This window comes from Anabas testudineus, chromosome 7 (genome assembly GCF_900324465.2).
Source record: "Anabas testudineus chromosome 7, fAnaTes1.2, whole genome shotgun sequence".
NCBI lineage: Eukaryota > Metazoa > Chordata > Actinopteri > Anabantiformes > Anabantidae > Anabas > Anabas testudineus.
In genome coordinates this window covers 15852853-15871263 of record NC_046616.1, presented here as the reverse complement: position 1 = coordinate 15871263, position 18411 = coordinate 15852853, and the positions used below count along the sequence as shown (strand labels likewise).

General features: G+C 42.7%; 1 protein-coding gene across 4 annotated transcripts in view; it reads right to left on the bottom strand.

The window, feature by feature from the left end:
• Nucleotides 1-1408, bottom strand: part of zbtb46 (zinc finger and BTB domain containing 46) — a 55778-nt gene extending 54370 nt beyond the window's left edge. Inside the window, exon 1 of one of the 4 annotated variants that reach the window (XM_026367649.1) lies at nucleotides 1170-1408. The gene's annotated coding sequence lies outside the window, so the exon portion shown is untranslated. The remainder of the gene's footprint in view (nucleotides 1-1169) is intronic. The other 3 variants (XM_026367648.1, XM_026367651.1, XM_026367650.1) reach the window with 3 other exon arrangements.
• Nucleotides 1409-18411: the final 17003 nt, after the last annotated feature.

Below are 18411 nucleotides of genomic sequence, written 5' to 3'. Positions count from 1 at the left end.
GTTGGGTGTTGACGCAGCAGAAATTTCCAGCTGGAGAAATCCCCCTTTTGGAGGTTAATCGAGGGGAGAAGGAGGAGGGTTTAAGCCCTTGTCTTCTAGGCAGTGAGCGCTTTAATTCCGAATCCCCTCCAGACGGCTGCTCGGAGCATCACCCCTGTTTTGTGTGGCACGATATGTGTGCATGACAACCCCCCCCCCCCCCACACACACACACACACACACACACACACACAACAGCAGCAGCAGCAGCAGCAGCAGCCGATGTGGCAAGAGGTTGTCACGTTGTTCAAACTTTGCAAATATCACCAGGATCCTGCTGGGTTTTTTTTTTTTTTTTTTTTTTATCCAAGTCGATCAGCTGATGCGACGCGCGGTGAATTGACGACAATAAGAAGGGATTAAACATCATAAGCTTCGAGCATATGTGGAGACATTCATTAAAGTGTAGCCGAAAGCAGAAAGACACACTCGCGCAGGTATGTGGCATTCATTCAAAAATCATTCTGCAAACTGGACACGTATTTCTTTTTCTTTTTCTTTTTTTTTTTTTCTCCCGTGCACTGAAAAGTATTCCCACTGATCAATTCACTTAATGTGCCATCATTTCCACCGTGGAGCAGTTTCTCACGCACATTATAAAGTAGAGGTTTATTTAAATTCAACACCCCCCTCCCTCCTTCCACTCTAGGACAGTCATCTACATAATGTGTAAAATGTCCAATGTGCGAATCCGGTCAACGGATGACAGCTTCTCCAAACATCAACAAGCGCAACAGACAGCTGGCTGTCACGTATGGAACAGGTAGGCGGACTTTCAGACTGTCGCCCGCTCGCTCCGTCGGGTATTTAGCTGTCAGAACACACTCATGCTGGGAGCTAACGTGATGCCAATGGGCTGGAATAATAAGAAGAATCGTTTAAAAGAGGCACACGGGCAGGCCTCGGCACAACAGCGAGAGTGGCCACGGCCGCGAAGAGTTGCATCGTGTCATGTCTCCAACCTGTGCGCGCAGCAACTATCACTTGTGGACGCGACGGCTCCGCGAGGCGCCGAACTGATTGTTGACATGGCACAAAGGCGCAGGAAACCCTGCGATAGTCGCCGACTCTCCGTGAAACGTCCGACCTGTTAGCGGGGCTGCTGCTACACATGAGGAAGTCAGACGTACCTGTTACCCCATGGGGTCTGGGGTGGACGCGGTGTCGGTCCTTCGGAGTCCAATCTGGTGTGACAGCCTGAGAGAAGAAAGGAGAGGATGTCCAAAGCGCTAGATGCTGTCCTTCCTTTCTTTAAGTGTTATTCCCCCTGTTTTCTCCCACTCCCCAGTCTTCTTCGTCCACCAGCCCCTTTTTCTTTCTCTCTTTCCCTCCCCTGCTTTTCCGTGTCTTGGTATTAGGAGCCTCCCCCTCCTCCTCCTCTGTGCATGTCAATGTCTCTCTCTCTTCCTCTCTCTCCGTCTCTCTCTATCTCACTCTCCCCCCACACACACGCTCTCTCTCTCTCTCTCTCTCTCTCTCCGTGTCCCCGTATCTCCTCTCTCTCTCTCTCTCTCTCTCTCTCTCTCTCTGGGCAGAGTCAGGAAATGAGACAACGTGAGCGCACGCACCGCGTCTATCCATTTAATCTAAGACGAGCCCCTCGTTTATCAGCAACATCACAACACTCGTGCAAATGTTATCATTTAATATGACAATAATATTAATAATAATGGCAATAATAATAATAATAATAATAATAATAGTGACAATAATAATAACAAAGTGTTGGGGCTGTCATGGCCATGTGTGGTTCGTGGGGTCTTCTGCTTGTACGACTGTTGCCACAGGGCTTAATAATGACAAGGGGCTTACTGTAACCCCCTCTTGTGGCAACAACAAGAAAACACCAGACAGTCATATAAGAGCATAAGAAAGACATTTACAGTTTGACACTGTTCGGATGGAAAATACCTTTGAGGGCCTTGTGATGTGCAACACGCAGGCCATTTTTTTGGCTAAAAGTCTGGGGTAATTCCGCTTCAGCCTGACCTCTCCCTTACACACACATGGTGGATTTTTCGGTGTGCTAAGTAAGGGAGGAAATTATGAGGTGGCAAACTTTTAACACCTATCAGATATAATAAAGGGAGACAGACGTGGGAAGTGCTTCATTAAACTGTTCAGACAAAAGTCCATGTGTTGCAACATGTGCGTCCAACATTAAATGTGCAGCTCAGGACTTCACCTGCAGGTTTACAATAAGAGTCAGCTGAATTTGACCCAGTGGTGGAAAGTACTGTACCTGGACCGTAAAAGTACCAATAAAACTATGTAAGTGCAACAACCCATAAACAATTTACAAATGTTACAAGCAAAAGTAATATGTTCAAAATATACATTGTCATTACTGCAGACATTCACACATACACATGTACAGAGCAGCAATATCAGCAAATATATGGATGTATTACTGTTTAACTGCTGTAGCTGATTGAGGTGCTAGTTTATCTATTTATCTATTCAAGTGTAGTTACGTACCAGTAGTTTAGTCCAGTGTTTCCCAACTCCAAAGTGGACGAACCCAACCCGACATATCATTTTACTTCTCTAGGTAGGTACATTTAGAGGGAAAGGGTTTTTGGTGAAACTAATGTTATAACTGGCCTCAGCTAAACACACACTTTTTTTTAAAGACCTAAGGTCCATGTATGCAAGCCAAAGAAGTTGGGATCCGTTGGGTTCATCTTTATCAGTATTGTGTAACCTTATTATGTGTGTTTTTTTTTTACATAACCTTAAACTGAAAAATAAAAGGTAACTAGCTGTCAGATAAATTAAATTGATTCTGATATATGGTGGAGCACAAGAAAATAGTAGCATGAAGTGGATAAACTTTTTTTTTTGGAGTTAATGTAGTTAATTACTTACAAAATGAGCTGAACACCTAAAAGTGCATGATAATGGCATGACAATACAGAACCTGCCTGTTTTTTCAAATATTGTAAGGTTCAGCTTCTACAATTACAAGAAGAGTGAGGGGAGTGTGTGTGTGTGTGTCACTGTCAGCTTCCGTAGTCTACGCCTGTGTGTGAATGTCTGCAGTAATGAGGAACTGTGGATGGGCTTGTTTCTTTCTCAATAGTTGTATACATGCAGTGATCAGGAATCGTTGTAGGTTTGAGGAAGTGGGAGAAATTTATGGGGAAGAGAGTGGGTGGCACAGCAAAACATGTAGTACAGTATGTGTGGGTGTGTGTGTGTGTGTGTGTATGTGTTTGAGTGGAAAAAGACAGTGATGTGTGGCATGGAATAGAAGAGAGTAGAGCCGTGCCTCCATCAGTCTGGGTAGTTGGCTGCCGAGAACCGGATAACGGAGAATGTCAGGCCATGTGGATTAAGGCTGTAGGTCTGTAATGCCCAGGCACAGCTCTCTCTCTCTCTCTCTTACACACACACACACACACACACACACACACACACGCAAACACTGTCTCTCACTCTTTCCAAGTGGGGTCTAAAAACACAATCCCTGCCTGAAACAAGCTGCTTTACTCAAAGCTCTGCTCCCTCAGGCCAACATGGCCTTCCAGCTTGCCTGACATGACAGGCATGCCCCCAGTCGCCCTCTTCAGTACCTCCTCTCCACCCCATCCCTCCCCACTGTCTCCCCCTCTCTTCTCCTCTGTCTGCTCATGGATGGGTTTAGGCATCATTAGGCCACTTACACATGTATTCACTACTAGGAACCCTCATCACAGCAATCCACTCAGGAAGGAGAGTGGTGGTGTGAGGGAAAAGCAGGGTTTCAGCATGACGGTGTGTGTGTGTGTGTGTGTGTGTGTGTGTGTGGTACTTACATCCAGAAAAAGTCCTTGAAACACAAGGAGATGGGTGTGCTGCTGACTTACATTGAGGTCAGGCAGAGTTGTTGCTTACCCAAAGGGACACGGTTTCAACTGCATTGTGCTTTTACCACCACAGTTCGACTTTTACTAAATGTAAGTAACCACATTGTTTTTCTCTTTAAGAGGCCAGAGACAGACCTTTAAAACAGACATCGAGGAGAAAAGCACACATCTTTGCTTAACACCGGACGTGAGAGCGGGTCCTTCCGTGGTGTTTTTTTGAACGACGACAAAGGATTGAGCGACGTAAACGCACTTTAGGAAAACTTTTTGAAGTCGAGCATTCATTTCCTCTGCCCCCCTGCCGAGGAACGCAGCAGAGTAATTGGCCGCATCGAATTAAACAGCAAAAAAATCTACAACTGTCATAAAAATAGCACAAGGAAGCTTTCAAAGCCCCATCCACTACCCTTCACTATCAATTTACCAAGGGGAACAGCTGTGTGGTGCTTGTGCCATCCTAGCCCTGCTTGTATAGAAAGCAGAGCCTGCGGCTGAAAGAACACTATCTCTACCAGGTGCAGGCAGGGGATGGGGGAAGGCTTTACAAAGGAATATTTGGCACAAGGTGTGAGACTACAATATGTGTGAAGGTGCAGCTTAGTGATACTCAAATCAGTATTGGGAAACGACAAGGCATTTATAAAGAGTCCTCCCTCAGAGAGAAAGAGCAAATTAAGAGTATGGGAACCAAGTCCATTCATGGTGGGAAGGAGAAGAGGACAGAAAGGATTAAGGGGCAAGAGGAAAGGAAGGAAAGATGGCATTAATAAAGGAGGAAAGCAAGCCAGAGAATGAGCAGATTTCTCAAACAAAGTGTAAATGAATGAATTACAATGAAGAATGACACCAAAGAAGCAGAATGAATCAAGGTTATTGGATTTAAAGGATGTATAATCATCTGGAGGATACAGAGAATGTGTTTGTGCTTGCTGCCCACACATTTTGTTCCTGTGTGAAGGCGACACGCATGTAGGGGTGCCGGGGCTGTTCACACCGCCGCCTGTCCTTGTGTCACCCATAGGACTTCCTGTCCTCCCTACAGCGGCAGGCCTTTGTATCTATTGTATGTATATGATGGAAAGATGTCTCCGGACAGGGCTGTAGATAGCACGCTCATCACCCCTGAAGTCGTGGCGTTCTTTGATAAGAGTGACTCCTGGCTGACCTCGCCGTGTCCGTCTGCACGAGTGGAGAAAACACATGTTTTTCCCCAGTTCAGCGTAGGAATAATCTTCCTCCAAAATGAAAAATAGGCAGACTCATGCAGCCTCCTCATGCCCTGGATTTCAGAGGTTTCACCCCCTGTCTGCTTCATTCTAGTCCTCCTAGCCACTTTACTTTACGGGAACTCAGATCTTTCCTGTTTATCATATCTCAGCTCTGTGTGTTATGAATCCTACATTAAACTGCCCTCTCTTCCTTTGCATCTCGCTATCTCCATCTCTCTTGCTACATGTCTACCCTTTTGATCCCTTCCTCCACTATCCTACCCCCTCCAAATCTCATTTATTTTATTGGAAGTAGTAAGAGAGAGAGAGAGAGAGAGAGAGAGAGAGAGAGAGAGGAGTACAAAACGACCTTCTCTTCCCCGAAGCAAGAACATCTTCTTATTGTGGAGGTCACAGTCTCAGTGCAGCCCCACGCTCTGAACACTACTCTGCTTGTTTTAATGATGCACAGAGCGGAGGGAGAGGGAGGGAAAGAAAGAGAGAGGGAGACTAACAGAGAAGAAGACAGAAGTATGTGTGTGTGTGTGTGTTTGTGTGTGTGGGGTGAGGGGTGGGGGGTGGGGGGGTGAGATGGGAGGATTGGGCTATTTTTTTCCTACCGACTCTGTTCACCCCCACCCCCTCTCCTACCTTCCCTCCCCATCTTCTGCACAGAAAGTGCACCTCTATTTCCACATCCATCTTGAAAGGTTCTTCTAAGCTGTCTAACCTCTCAGCAATATTATATATTATTGCTTGCCTCAACCCACACTGAAACCTGGGTTGCTATGCTACAATAATATGACCTCTCATCTCTTCTCCTCCACTACATTTCCTTTCTCATTGCTTCTTCTCATTTCTGCAGGGAGGCAGGGGAAGGGGTTAACAGCATCCTCTGTTCAGCTTCCCCCCAGTCCGGGCTCTCTGTCTTTTTAAGGACCTTCTTGGGCTCCGTGCTGCTGCTTGATTTGACCCCACTGACTGTGGGAGGTCACGACCCCATTCCACACCACAACAAATTAGGTTTGACCCTTATGGAAGGGCTAGGATCCTTTTTGTGTTAGTCACCATTTATTCATGTAATTATCTATCTATCTATCTATCTATCTATCTGTCTATCTATCTATCTATCTATCTATCTATCTATCTATCTATCTATCTAGTAAGAGTACATGCGTATTATGCAACAAAGTGAACTCAAAGAATCAAAAAATAAAAGTACTCATTATACTGAATGGTCCCTCCCAGTGTAATACTGGACTATAATCATTATTATTGCTGTATTACTATGTCAGCATCACTTTTTGTAGCTGGCTGATGAGCTGATTTGAACTACTTACTATACTGTTGAGTATAAACTGTAACAGTGACTCATATGTTATAAGGTCATCATCATTTTTACATGTAAAACGTTAATCTAAAAAATAACCCAAGTAAACTACTGTAACACTTCAAAATTGGGCTTTAATACTTAATACTGCTTTAATTTCTGGAGTAAATTGGCAGGTATTCTATCAAGGTATACTACCCTCCTACTGCTGTTAGCTGCTTTCTATCAGCACAAAAATAATTTGAAAATGATTGTGAGGCAGAGATATTGATAGATGTGGGCTGATATATATGGCTGGTTCTGAAAGTCTCAACCCAAATCGTAATGCACAGCCAGAATTCCCTGTTACATCATCCTTCTCTAATCCCTTCCCCCTCCTCCTTGTTCTCTCCCTCTGCCATCCGCTTCTTTCTCTCTTATCTCTGTTGGCCCCGTCTCTTGGGGGTCGTTCGTTTTTGTCATAATCACCTTGGAGATTGGGGACCGGTGCCCATGGCAGAACTGAGCTGAGTGGAGGAGAGGAGTAAAAAAGATGAGAGAGAAAGAGAGAGTGAAAGTGAGAGAAGGGGGGGAGGCGGTGCGGTGTAGAGATGAGCAGTGGAGGACAGTCTTGCGGGGGGGATGACGGCTTGTCTGGCTCAGCCCCGGCTAATGTGAGGGGACAGCCTTGGCTTTGCCTTAACCACACTCGCGCCATCGATGCCAAGCAGAGCAGGGAGGAGAGAATAGACGGATGAAACGCTCTCCTTTTCAGCGCTGCCTTCTCCCACCCGCACTGACTGCTTTCGGAGGCGCGTGGGGCCCCGATGTCACACCCTGTAGGTGTTTAAGCTGCTTACTTACACCAGGAAGAGAAAGAGATGAGGCAATAGAAGACAGGGAGACAGAAAGGGAGAAGGAGCTGCAGAAAGGATGAGAGAGGTAGAATGGGAGAGAGTTAGAAGAGGATGGGGGCGGAGGTCACGGTTGTAGGAGGTTGTAATGTGTAAGTATCCCAGTTTGACTGTCTTCACATGGAGGAAGGGTTGTGTTATATGGGGAGATATTCATCACTCATTATGCCTGTGCAGTTTGAGTGTCTGACGCGCACCTGACTGTGACAATTACATACCACACTGACAAAGAGAAACTACAATAAGCAGTCATCAGGACGACAACATGATATGTGTTTTCCTCCAGCTCCACCCAGCTGACCCACAGTCAGTGAGAATTAAAATAAATTCCCAGATTCTTACACTGTTTGAGAACGGGAAGGCGAGGGATGCACAGTCAGGAGATGGTTTCATTGAGAGGGGGAGACCGAGTTCGCCGTGTGTTGTGTGAGTGTGAAAAATCCCATCTTGTGTATGTGTGTGTGTGTGTGTGTGTGTGTGTGTGTGTGTGTGTGTGTGTGTGTGTTTGTGTGTGTTCAGGCCTGTTGGTGTCTAACTGAGGTGTGAGCCATGATGATAATGAAGCACGGGGGCAGGGACTGATAAGAGTGGACACGAGAAAGACTTTCGTCAGGATTATACGGCGTTACAATGTAAGAATAGACACGCACACACAAGAGAAGGGTCAGGAGGTGACGGCTGGACAAAGACGACCCTCAGCAACCTGCGCGCTTGACGTTGTGCGCTCTCTTTTTCTCTGTGAGCTGCTCTCGTGGTTGTGTTTCTGTCCTCTCAGCAGCCTTCTTGTTGATGCATGTTGGGTAGGTTCTCAGACACTCCCTCCTCAGGTCACTGGCTCTGTTTGTCCTAGCCTTCCTTTCCCTTCTACCCTCTCCCCTCCCCTCCCCTCCCTCCTCCATCCCCTCCAACTCCTCTCTGCCTCTCCTCCTCGCCTGACCAGTTCCTCTAATTTGGTTTCTAATTTTTTTTTCTGTACCTCATCTCCTCTCCCTTCAGCTACGTGGGGGTAAAGTACAGCCCCACCTCCCCTTGGCTGTGTTTGTTTTTGCTTTGAGTGTGTGTGTGTAAGAGTATTTTTGTGCTGCATGCGTGTACACACACACGCTTGTATGTAAATCCCCTAAACTACCCAAGGTTTTAGCTGCACAGTCCTTCTTCAAAATGATGATTTAACACTGATGGCCTTTGGGAACACAAGCTCCATGTAACACGCAGAGAACCTGGGTTAATATTGTGTGATGTGTGTGTATTTGACAGAGAGGTAGTGAGAAAACGAGCCAACGTGGTGGTAGAGCTTACAGTAAATGGAGACATTTAGAAAAGCAGTAGATAGACAGACACAAACACGCAGATCAAAGAGGTTTGAGCATTAGCGTACACCGGGGAACACAAGGAATAGAAAGAGAAAGAGAGTGACTAAGAGAGAAAGAGGATGTGAGTTAAGGTGAGATAGAAACCCCAATCAATATGACGTCCAAGAACAGCTTGAGCCGGCGAAGGAGCAGAGGAACTGGAAGAGGGAGTGAGATGGAAAGAGGAAAAGTGGGTCAAATAATGAATCGAAAGGACCAGTGTTTGCACGGAGGACTCAGAGATGGAGGGAGGGAGACATGGCCGGAGCTGCTATAAACCAAGAGCAGGGTCAGGAGAGATCGACAGAGAGAGAGAGAGAGAGAGAGAGAGAGAGAGAGAGAGAGGAACGGGCCTGAAGGAACAAGATGTGAGCTTCTGACCCCTGCTGACCCCTACACCGGAGGGGCGGAGGAGCTTGGAGCGGTGGAAGGGGTGGAAGGGGGAGCAGGTTGGGGACTTGTGGAAGGTTTGAAAAGGCAGGTGGTGATTTTTATGTGGCCAAGAGACAGAAATGAGAGTTAATGTGTTGAAGGGGGTGAAGACCAAAGGAGGCTGGAGGTCAGCTGACCATGCACGTACGGGGGGGCGGGGGGGCTTTTTCCTCTTCACACACAAACCTGAGAACAAGTGGTCGATCACTGTACGACATCAAATTAAATTCAACATGACACTCACATCTGTCCTGTGTACCTGTTTATCTCTATACACAAATCATTCAGGTAGCTAAATGTCACTTAGCATCTTGTGCACATCACACATTTGGCTGGGTAGCATTACAGTTGCTGCTGGTTTTTCCACTGAGAGCACTCTGCACCGAATACCATTTGAAGAGAAATGATGTTCTGTTCAGAGCAGAACTGTCTGCCATTTAACAGTCATGTCTGATTGTCTAGTGAGAGTGAAATTATCCCACAATGCCACATAATATGTAGTGAGTAATTAGGAGATTAGTAGTCATTAATCGAGTGCCAACAATCACAGTTAAAGCTGGATTACCAACTAGGAAAAGCAGACAACTGCCCTGGGGCGCTATAAAACACTCCAGCACCCTCAGGGTTCCAGGCTTGCTGTGTCTACTAGTTGGTGCCAGGTTGAATGAAATTTATTTGGGCTCTCTGAAACACTAGAGTCACAACATTATCTATGGTATTATGATATAATCCTTCTGCCAAAAGTCCAGGTTTGTAATCTGTATCAGGGGCCACACACTGCAGGACGGGTAGTCAGGTAGCATAGAAGAAGTGAACACACTGCAGGCAGCTGTAAATAATCAAAATAACAATGACTGATGCATAAAATGTAGAAATAAAGTTTGACAAGTTTACAAATTAAGATCAGTAGGTAAATAGCTGCCAATGCTAACACACTAACTGCTGGCATTAGTTGATTAGCACAGGCCGCTTGTTAAGTCCGTGCACCTGATGTTGACACTGATCACATTTTGAGACTCTCTATACAACCGGCTTTTACTAAACGACGCGTTTTCTGTGTGTGCTGATAAATAACCAACTAATAACGCTCACATTTAACTCACTTGCTGTGAGTCTGGGAGAATAATAGTACCGTGACACAACAGCGAGCGCAGTAAAAAAAAAAAAAAAAAGTTGTGGGATGCTTTGGCAGCCTAATATTGCGTATACAGAATCTTCTTTATCATCGCTCTTCATAAAGAAAATACTTCGTGACTGTGGAGGCTTTGAAACACATTCTTCCTCAGCCTATGCTCACATGCGTGCGTTCACCCACTTATTCTGCCTCTATCAAGTAAAATCAATATATATTGCAGGATGTTGAGTAGTACAGTAGAAATGTATGTATGCGTAATGTAATGACCACAAGCAACATTCCTCCCTCTGTTGCGCTTCACGTACCTCCATCTTCTCTCCCACACCCTCAATTTTCAACTATCCCTCCCTCCTTCCTCCTCTCTTCTCGTCCCTACTCCCTCCTTCTTGTTTTTGCTCTCTCTGTCTCTCTCTCTCACGCACATACACACACACACACACACACACACTCCCTTTCTTCAGCCTCATCACAGTCCAGATGGCCTAGCTGCCCCCACATTCACTCCCCCACATACACTCACTCCATGCACTCCACTCCACCCCACTCCTCCTCTCCCCTACAGGAACAGCACTCCCTTTAGAGGAATAGACCCCCCCCCCCCCCCCCCCCCCAAAAAAAAAAAAAAAAAAAAAAAAAACACCACTACCACTGTGCTCACACACACATTCACACACCTCCCCACACAGGCTCTTCAACACATCTCCACTGTCCCTCCACAGACCACAGGCTTATATACGCCCACTCACATACACACTGACACAGAAGATCTCGTTCAGAATTCTCCTCTTCTGCAGCATAATGTCTGATGGGAATATAGTAGGAACGCTGGTATTGTAGGTGTGATAAATGACGCTGTGAGATGTGGCCAATAATCAGATCAGAGCACGGCTGTTCTTGACATTTAAGTGCTTTATTTTTGTAGTTTTGTTGTTTCATTCTTGTCGTTTAATCCTCAAAAAAAGGATCATCCTATCTCTTTTCGACAAAGGGGGAAAATGTAGATGAGTATCTGCTCATGGACATCTTGTAGTGGTGACTCAGCTGTTGCTAAGCACAGACAGAATGTCTTTCAATGAGATGCACGTGGTTGATGATATGATGAGAAACTAGCACTGGGAGGAATGCCGTCAACCTATCATAAGTGCAAAACTACCTGCATAGTCACAGCGGCTCAAGCACAAACATGCCTACATGTGTTTGTGCTGTTTTTATAATTAGCTGGCGAGGGGTCAGGCATGGCGCGGCACAGTGGAACAGAGAGATGGTTATCATTACAGGGAAAGGATCAGAGAAGGCAGAGGTGTGACTACTACAGTGCGAAGGAAGAGGACTATTGTTAGAGAGTGTGCGTGTGTTCATTGGCCAGGGAATAAAGGAGAAAGAGGGTAGAGTTGGTGTACGAGCGGAGTGTTTTCTAGGGTTTGGTGTTTGGTGATGGTGTGTGGGGGTGTAGGCCAGGGGAGGAGGGTGTGGTTAACGGTTATAGTGCTCACAGGAAGCCGTGAGGCAGTGAAAGGGGAAGTGAACCACCCCCACACTGTTCCAAGGCCATGGCAGCGCTCTCCTCAGGACTGGAACTAACTGACCTCAGCTCACCACCACACCTTTCAACCCTCAAACACACACACACACACACACACACAATACTAAATACGTACACACACGATAGATGATGCAGTCACTTGCTCACGCACAGTAAACAGTGATTGCCCATTTGCAAGGCGGCCATTACGTACCTACAGTATTTATCTGTCCTGGATGCAGTGACTGCACATCACTTCATTATTATACAGCTGAACAGAGCACTCTGCTGCCAGCAGCATTCCCACATCTTGTGTTTTCTGTCCATCTTGCAAAAAAATGACAGTAAAACAAGGATCACGCTGAAGAAGCGGCAGGCTCTGCTACAGATCTCACACTATTCTGCATGAGCACACCTACATCGTGAATTTCCTGCCACACTGCACACACATTCAAACAATCCTTCATAATCCATAATTTGGTACTTGTTAGGTATTTGTCGTGGAGTAGATTGAATTAGTAAGATAAATAAACTAAAAGTCACCTTGCGGGTGTGTTTAAGGACACGAGTTGTTAGCTGACCCTGCCAAAAAAGTACTGGATCAACACTGTAAACAATCACAAATCTAAACTAACATTCGTTTGTAACTGCAGCACCACACAACACTGACAGAAAATCATTAGACTAGATGATTAAATATTTATTGTGATGGATTAATTTAATTTTTAAGTCAGTGTGCCTTTACATATTGATTTTTGTACTGTGTAAATTCAGTGTGATCCACTGTGCAAACATTTCAAGATGCTCTGTATATATGAAGTCAAATCTATTTATTTACACATCATTAAATTTCATATTTAAATGCATACAGTTAAAAAAACGTTTTAGAATTAGTGACAACTAATCTGATGACACTCATTCAATTCATCCGTTCCCGGCCCTATGACCCAGTGCAACGTGGCTCAAACCTTTCACACAAAACGCCGAGGGGCAACCGGAATTAAAGCTGCTGTAGGAGACTCACACACACCCACACATGCACATAGACACATACTGTATGCACGCAAATCATAGTATACACACCTGGTGCTGTACTAATAATTCAAAAACAAACGCGAATATGTTTTGTTGAAACGTTTATTGTCAATTGACACAAACACAGTTAAGCACAAAGACAGATCACAAAAACATACACGTTCTTCCTCTCCAGTCATAAAAGTCAGTGTGTAGTATAATATCGGAGTCAGTGTTCACCGATGTGACCCTGGTCGACCTGGTGGCACATAATGTTACCTTGGTGACCGGGTTTAATCTCTCCACAGAGAGCTGGATCCCAATCTGACCCTTAACCCCGATGAAAGAAGGGTCACAGGGGTCACACACTCCTCTGGTCTATTTTCTACATGGCTATTTTCCCCTGAAAGAGTGTTGTTGAGATCAGTTTTCATGGTGACAGATAGCTGAAGTGAATATGTTTAATTGTAACAAAGCTGTCCTCAAACGGTTACTGCGCTCCTGATTAAAGATCGCGTGAGGATTTGGTGAAAAAATAACAACAACTGCAACACTCTATTATCCTTTAAACATGACACGGGTGTGTGTGGTGCACCTGCTGCCTTCTCAGTGTCTTTCAGAGTAAAAAGGGTAGCTGCTAACATAAAGACCTACAGTCAGAAAACAATGCCTGAAAACCAATGACGGGCAGCATAAGCAGTTTAGGACATCTATTACACACAATCGAACCACAAGCATATGTCGTTCAACTGCCACCCAGTGAATTTCTAACAAGACTTTGATGTTTACACCCTGAAATCACAACATGCCTCATTTTGAATCGAGTCTTTGCATAAAAACATGACTTTACTGTGTCCGGATGTGGGTCGTGCGTACTGCTGGAACACCATAGCCTAGTTATTTAGTATGGAAAAAGTTGCTGGTATAATTAGTGGAAAATGGAAACTTTTATTGTACCAAATTTAAAAGTTTGGAGAGATCTGATTGGATATTTCGAGGTTCTTCCGTTTCATTTTGCACTTCATTTTATAACTGTGAGTTTTAGATTGAATAACGTATTAATCTCAGTGAGAGGTCAGAATGTAAAAAGATATTGCATTTCCTCCCCTGAAAAGGGTTACGCACATGCCAGTGTTACAGAATTCACCAGAAATGACATTTTTAAAAGCAAATTTTCAAAGATGTCCTTCCTGGAGCTGAATGCCCAAAGCTCAATTTCTTTATAAAAATAATTTTCATGGAATTTATGATTTATTAAAGAGTTCGGGGAACAAAGGAACAAAAATGATGAACGATAAATTTTCCAGACCGAGTGACCAGAACAATCTAGAAACTGCCTGTCAGAGAGTGAAAGGAAACCAAAGTGTTACATCCGCAGGAGATAAGAGATGCTGGAAAATGCTGTGATGCATCTGAAGGCAATTTCGCTGGACCATTTTAAGAATAAAAAATATATATATACGTATATATATGTGTGTGTGTGTGTGTATGTGTGTGTGTGTGTGTGTGTGTGTTGTGCCTAAACGCACCAACAATTACTTTATTTGGTGCGGTTTTATTCTATTTTTATGTTACATTTTTACGCATGTTTGACTTTTCACATTAGCACATTCACTGTGTTTTATTCAAGATGCTGAATTCCTTTTTTACAAACGAGCAAAAATAATTGATCAGTTTCAGAACTCTAATTTTACATTTAGTAATTTTAGGATTTTGGGCACTTTGTAATTCATTCATTCAATTTTTTGCATATTTGCAGCAAACACAATTTGATGTGATTTACACATAAAAACAAGACGGAGAAAAGGCATTTCCTGAAACCAAATCAAATATAAAGGGGAACTTGATGTAGGCTATTATACTGTTTTTTTATTTGAAAAGTTTCTCGTTCTTTTAACTATTGCTAATAAAAAACAATAATTTTACACCTGATCATACAGCTTATTGTACTTGCTTCAGCACTCATATACAGTACAGCGTGTAAGTAAGAATATTTTTATTTTATATCATATATATGTTATTATTATTTTAATATCCTGCACCTTTTAAATCACTTGTGTGTATCATTTTTATTGATGTGACCAACAGTCCTTCATCTGTGAGCATGTCATGTAAGAACTGACAAACAACAGACTCATCTTGGAAGAATATCACTGACAAAAATTATTCAGTCTTTCATAATAATATCGTATTTTATCTCTGGTGGGTGTGTGCCAGTTCATACACTGTAAACGTGGAATAAAAACTGATCTTCACAGCCTGTTTTCCACAATTTTCCAGAAGAAAAAAGTCATTCTCAAACAAGTTAAAACAGAATTGTTGAATGGGTGATTCAGGTGAATGAGCCATGAGATCAAAATGCAAATTGTCAAAGTAATTTCTACAAGTAGCTGCAGTCTCTCGTCTCTAGTTGGTGTGTACATTGCTCCCTCTACTGGTGGGTTCTGTGTTAGTCATTGTTTTAAACATTGTCATATAAAAAACAAATTACCACAGTGTTGGCTTGCAATATTCAACTTGTTACTGTTTATTAGAGAGGAAGTGGAAATATTCATTTTGGCATGTGACATTATATATTTATCTAAAAAAGAATAGTGTGGTAGTTACTAGTTAGACCACGTGGTCAGCAGAATCCTTCAATTTTTGACTATATACCACCCCAGGCCGAGGCAGGTACTCTGCTGAAGCGAGTTAGCGTTTCATGGGCTGACGAACCTGAGATTGAGCCTAAAACCACCATTCTCAGGTTGGACAGTCCTAGAAAGAACTACTCAAGAGTTAAAACGGGACTGGGTGTCCCGTTAAGGCCGCGCGATGAGCCTCAGTGCGCAGTGTCCACCCTGAAGGCAAATTCTTAAAAAGAAATAAAAACACATCTGTCTTAGAAGAAGTGGTTGAGATATATTTGTGCAGTTTATTTCATATTTTGGTCATTTGATTATTCATTTTCGACTTTATAACAAAATCTGATGCACACACAATCGACTTAATGGCCTTATGAAAGAAAGGTGTAATAATGAAGTGTAACTATGTGTGTTAAGTTATTATTATTGTTTTTTTTTAAAGTGGAATTTAAAATAATGAGAGATTCCTAATGTAAAATAATTCAGAAAAGGCGCTGCATACACAATCACAGATGTGAGGATTTTTGGCGCCAGCATCAAAAGTTTCAATTGAAACAGTAAAGTTTTAAAAATGTAAAAATGCAAAAAAAAAAAAAAAAAAAGTAACAACGCTAATGTTCATTAATTCTGGGGATATCATTTTTACTTCCTTCTGTTAAAAAAAAAAAGACTTAATGTTTATGGGAAGACACGGATACTTTGCTCAATGTAAAACATCATCTCATTTCAATGAAATGAAGGTTTCAATAACGACAAACCCCAACCGCCACAATTAAACCTATTTAAACAACATATCTGACTTATACATATATATATATATATATATATATACATATATATATATATATATATATATATATATATATATATGTATATATATATATATATATATATATATATATATATATATATATGTATATATATATATATATATATATATATATATATATATATATACATATACATATGCAGATTTTCTCATTCATAAAACTTGAAGCACAATATTAAGAGGAACACACCACGTCTGACACTCGTCGTTGTTGGCTAACCCACACTGAAGCCACTCAGAGAGCAATGACAGCATCTGATCCTAAACACGTCTAAAGCACCCTGGCCTGACTGTCTGAGGTCCAGTCCAGACAGGTTTTCTAGTTTAAACCCTCAAGATAATCTATGCAGATGCAGAACACAACACACACACACACACATACACACACACACACACACACACACACAGAAAGACACAGTGAAGGAAGAAGGAAGAAGAGAAAGGCAAAGACAACACTTTAGCCTGTTCAGCAGACTAATTCAAACCCTCTTCACATGATTCAGAAATACTTCACCACCTGAATTATTCATCCTGGACTATCTGCATTAAGCACTGTGCTGCTACTCACCATCATTTACAGTCCACACACACTTAGTACCATTGAACAAACTAATAACTACCATAAAAAACATATGCACTGCCCATGTTTCCTCAACATATTTTACTATAATGCAAGATTGTGGCAGCTTTTTTAAATGTCTCCTGCTGTTTAAGAGCTCTACAAGACTCCTCTGCATACTTCTTACCGACATGGCAGACCCCGTGACTCCACAGACCCAGTCAAGGCAGACAGGGAAAAACAAATCTCGAGGCATCTTCCATCATGTAAAGTCAAGACCATAAGATGGCACACAGGAACAGAGCAGAGCAGAGCTGGTGACATGAGGATGAAAAAGAAACACAGGTCGCTGAGTTATAACGGCCACTCCTGCTGTCTTCACCAGGCTGTGACCTCATCATGCTTTGTACTACCAATGGGGATGCAACTCACACACTCACACACACACACAGACACACACTACCTTCCTGTTTGTCAGTGCTGGTGGTAAACTTTCCACTGACATCTTCATTCACTGTGCCATTGAGACGTTTGTGCATTTTGTCATCAAATTTTAAATACATGTGAACTAAATAAAAAAAAAAAAAACTTCATTTAGGCAAATGTCATCATGCGATCTCAGACAGCTCTTGTGTGCTGTGTGTGTGTGGGTGGAGGAGTAAAATTCAGCGAGTTAACAAGGCAAGCTAAAACCTTTTAAACTTCTGCAAAACAAAAAACCTAAAAGCTTTCAAATCTCTGACAGCTGAATATTGAACACTAGATAAACTAGAGCAGGACAAGAATATAAATGCTGCTGCTGCTGCTGAGCTTCCTGATATTCTTAGCTCATGCACGTCTTTTGACTGTCCTTCTCACGCCTCCTCCCTCAAAAAAAAAAAAAAAAGATGCCTCTTGGGGGTCAATATCTGCCTAATAGGCTGCTGGTTTGTAATTGTCCATCAGCCTCATCAAATGTGTGTCAATCATACTTTACCGCAGCTGACGTCTTGACAGCTGTCAGAGTGATAATTATGGAAAGTGATGGAAGATATCAAGGTTACTTTCCATGAGAAGAGGACAACCACAATATCCTTCCTGTTCATTGTCGAAGTGTAGGTAATGTGTCGTTCTGTGTTGAAATGTTTCAGAGAAGCAATAAAATAAATAAATAAGATAAAAATAAGAAAACATATATGCAGGTTATTCTAACAGGGTGATAAATTCACTTAATGTGCTTTGAGGTGTGTTAATAACCGTGACTACATTTTCAAATGACCCTGACTCTGTTAAACTAGTGGGCACTGAACACTATATGTATAACGTATATTCAACGTAAATGAATTGCAGTATGACACATTTTAAAAGATTTATTGCACTTTTATTAAATATATAAATATATATGTATATATATATGAAAACATGCTGAAGCAGAAGAGGTGAATGCAGAACTGCTGGTGCTGCCAACAGAATTAGTGAATTTCGGTACAGAACAGTTGCACACTGCATGGTAGCAGATGACTTAACGGAAAACTAATGGTGAGCTAACAATAGCAACAATACTAGCAGTTTAACCCTTATTTACACCAACATGCTTTATTTCATGTTTTTCATTTTAGTGTTGCACATTTCCTTTTCTCAATAAAT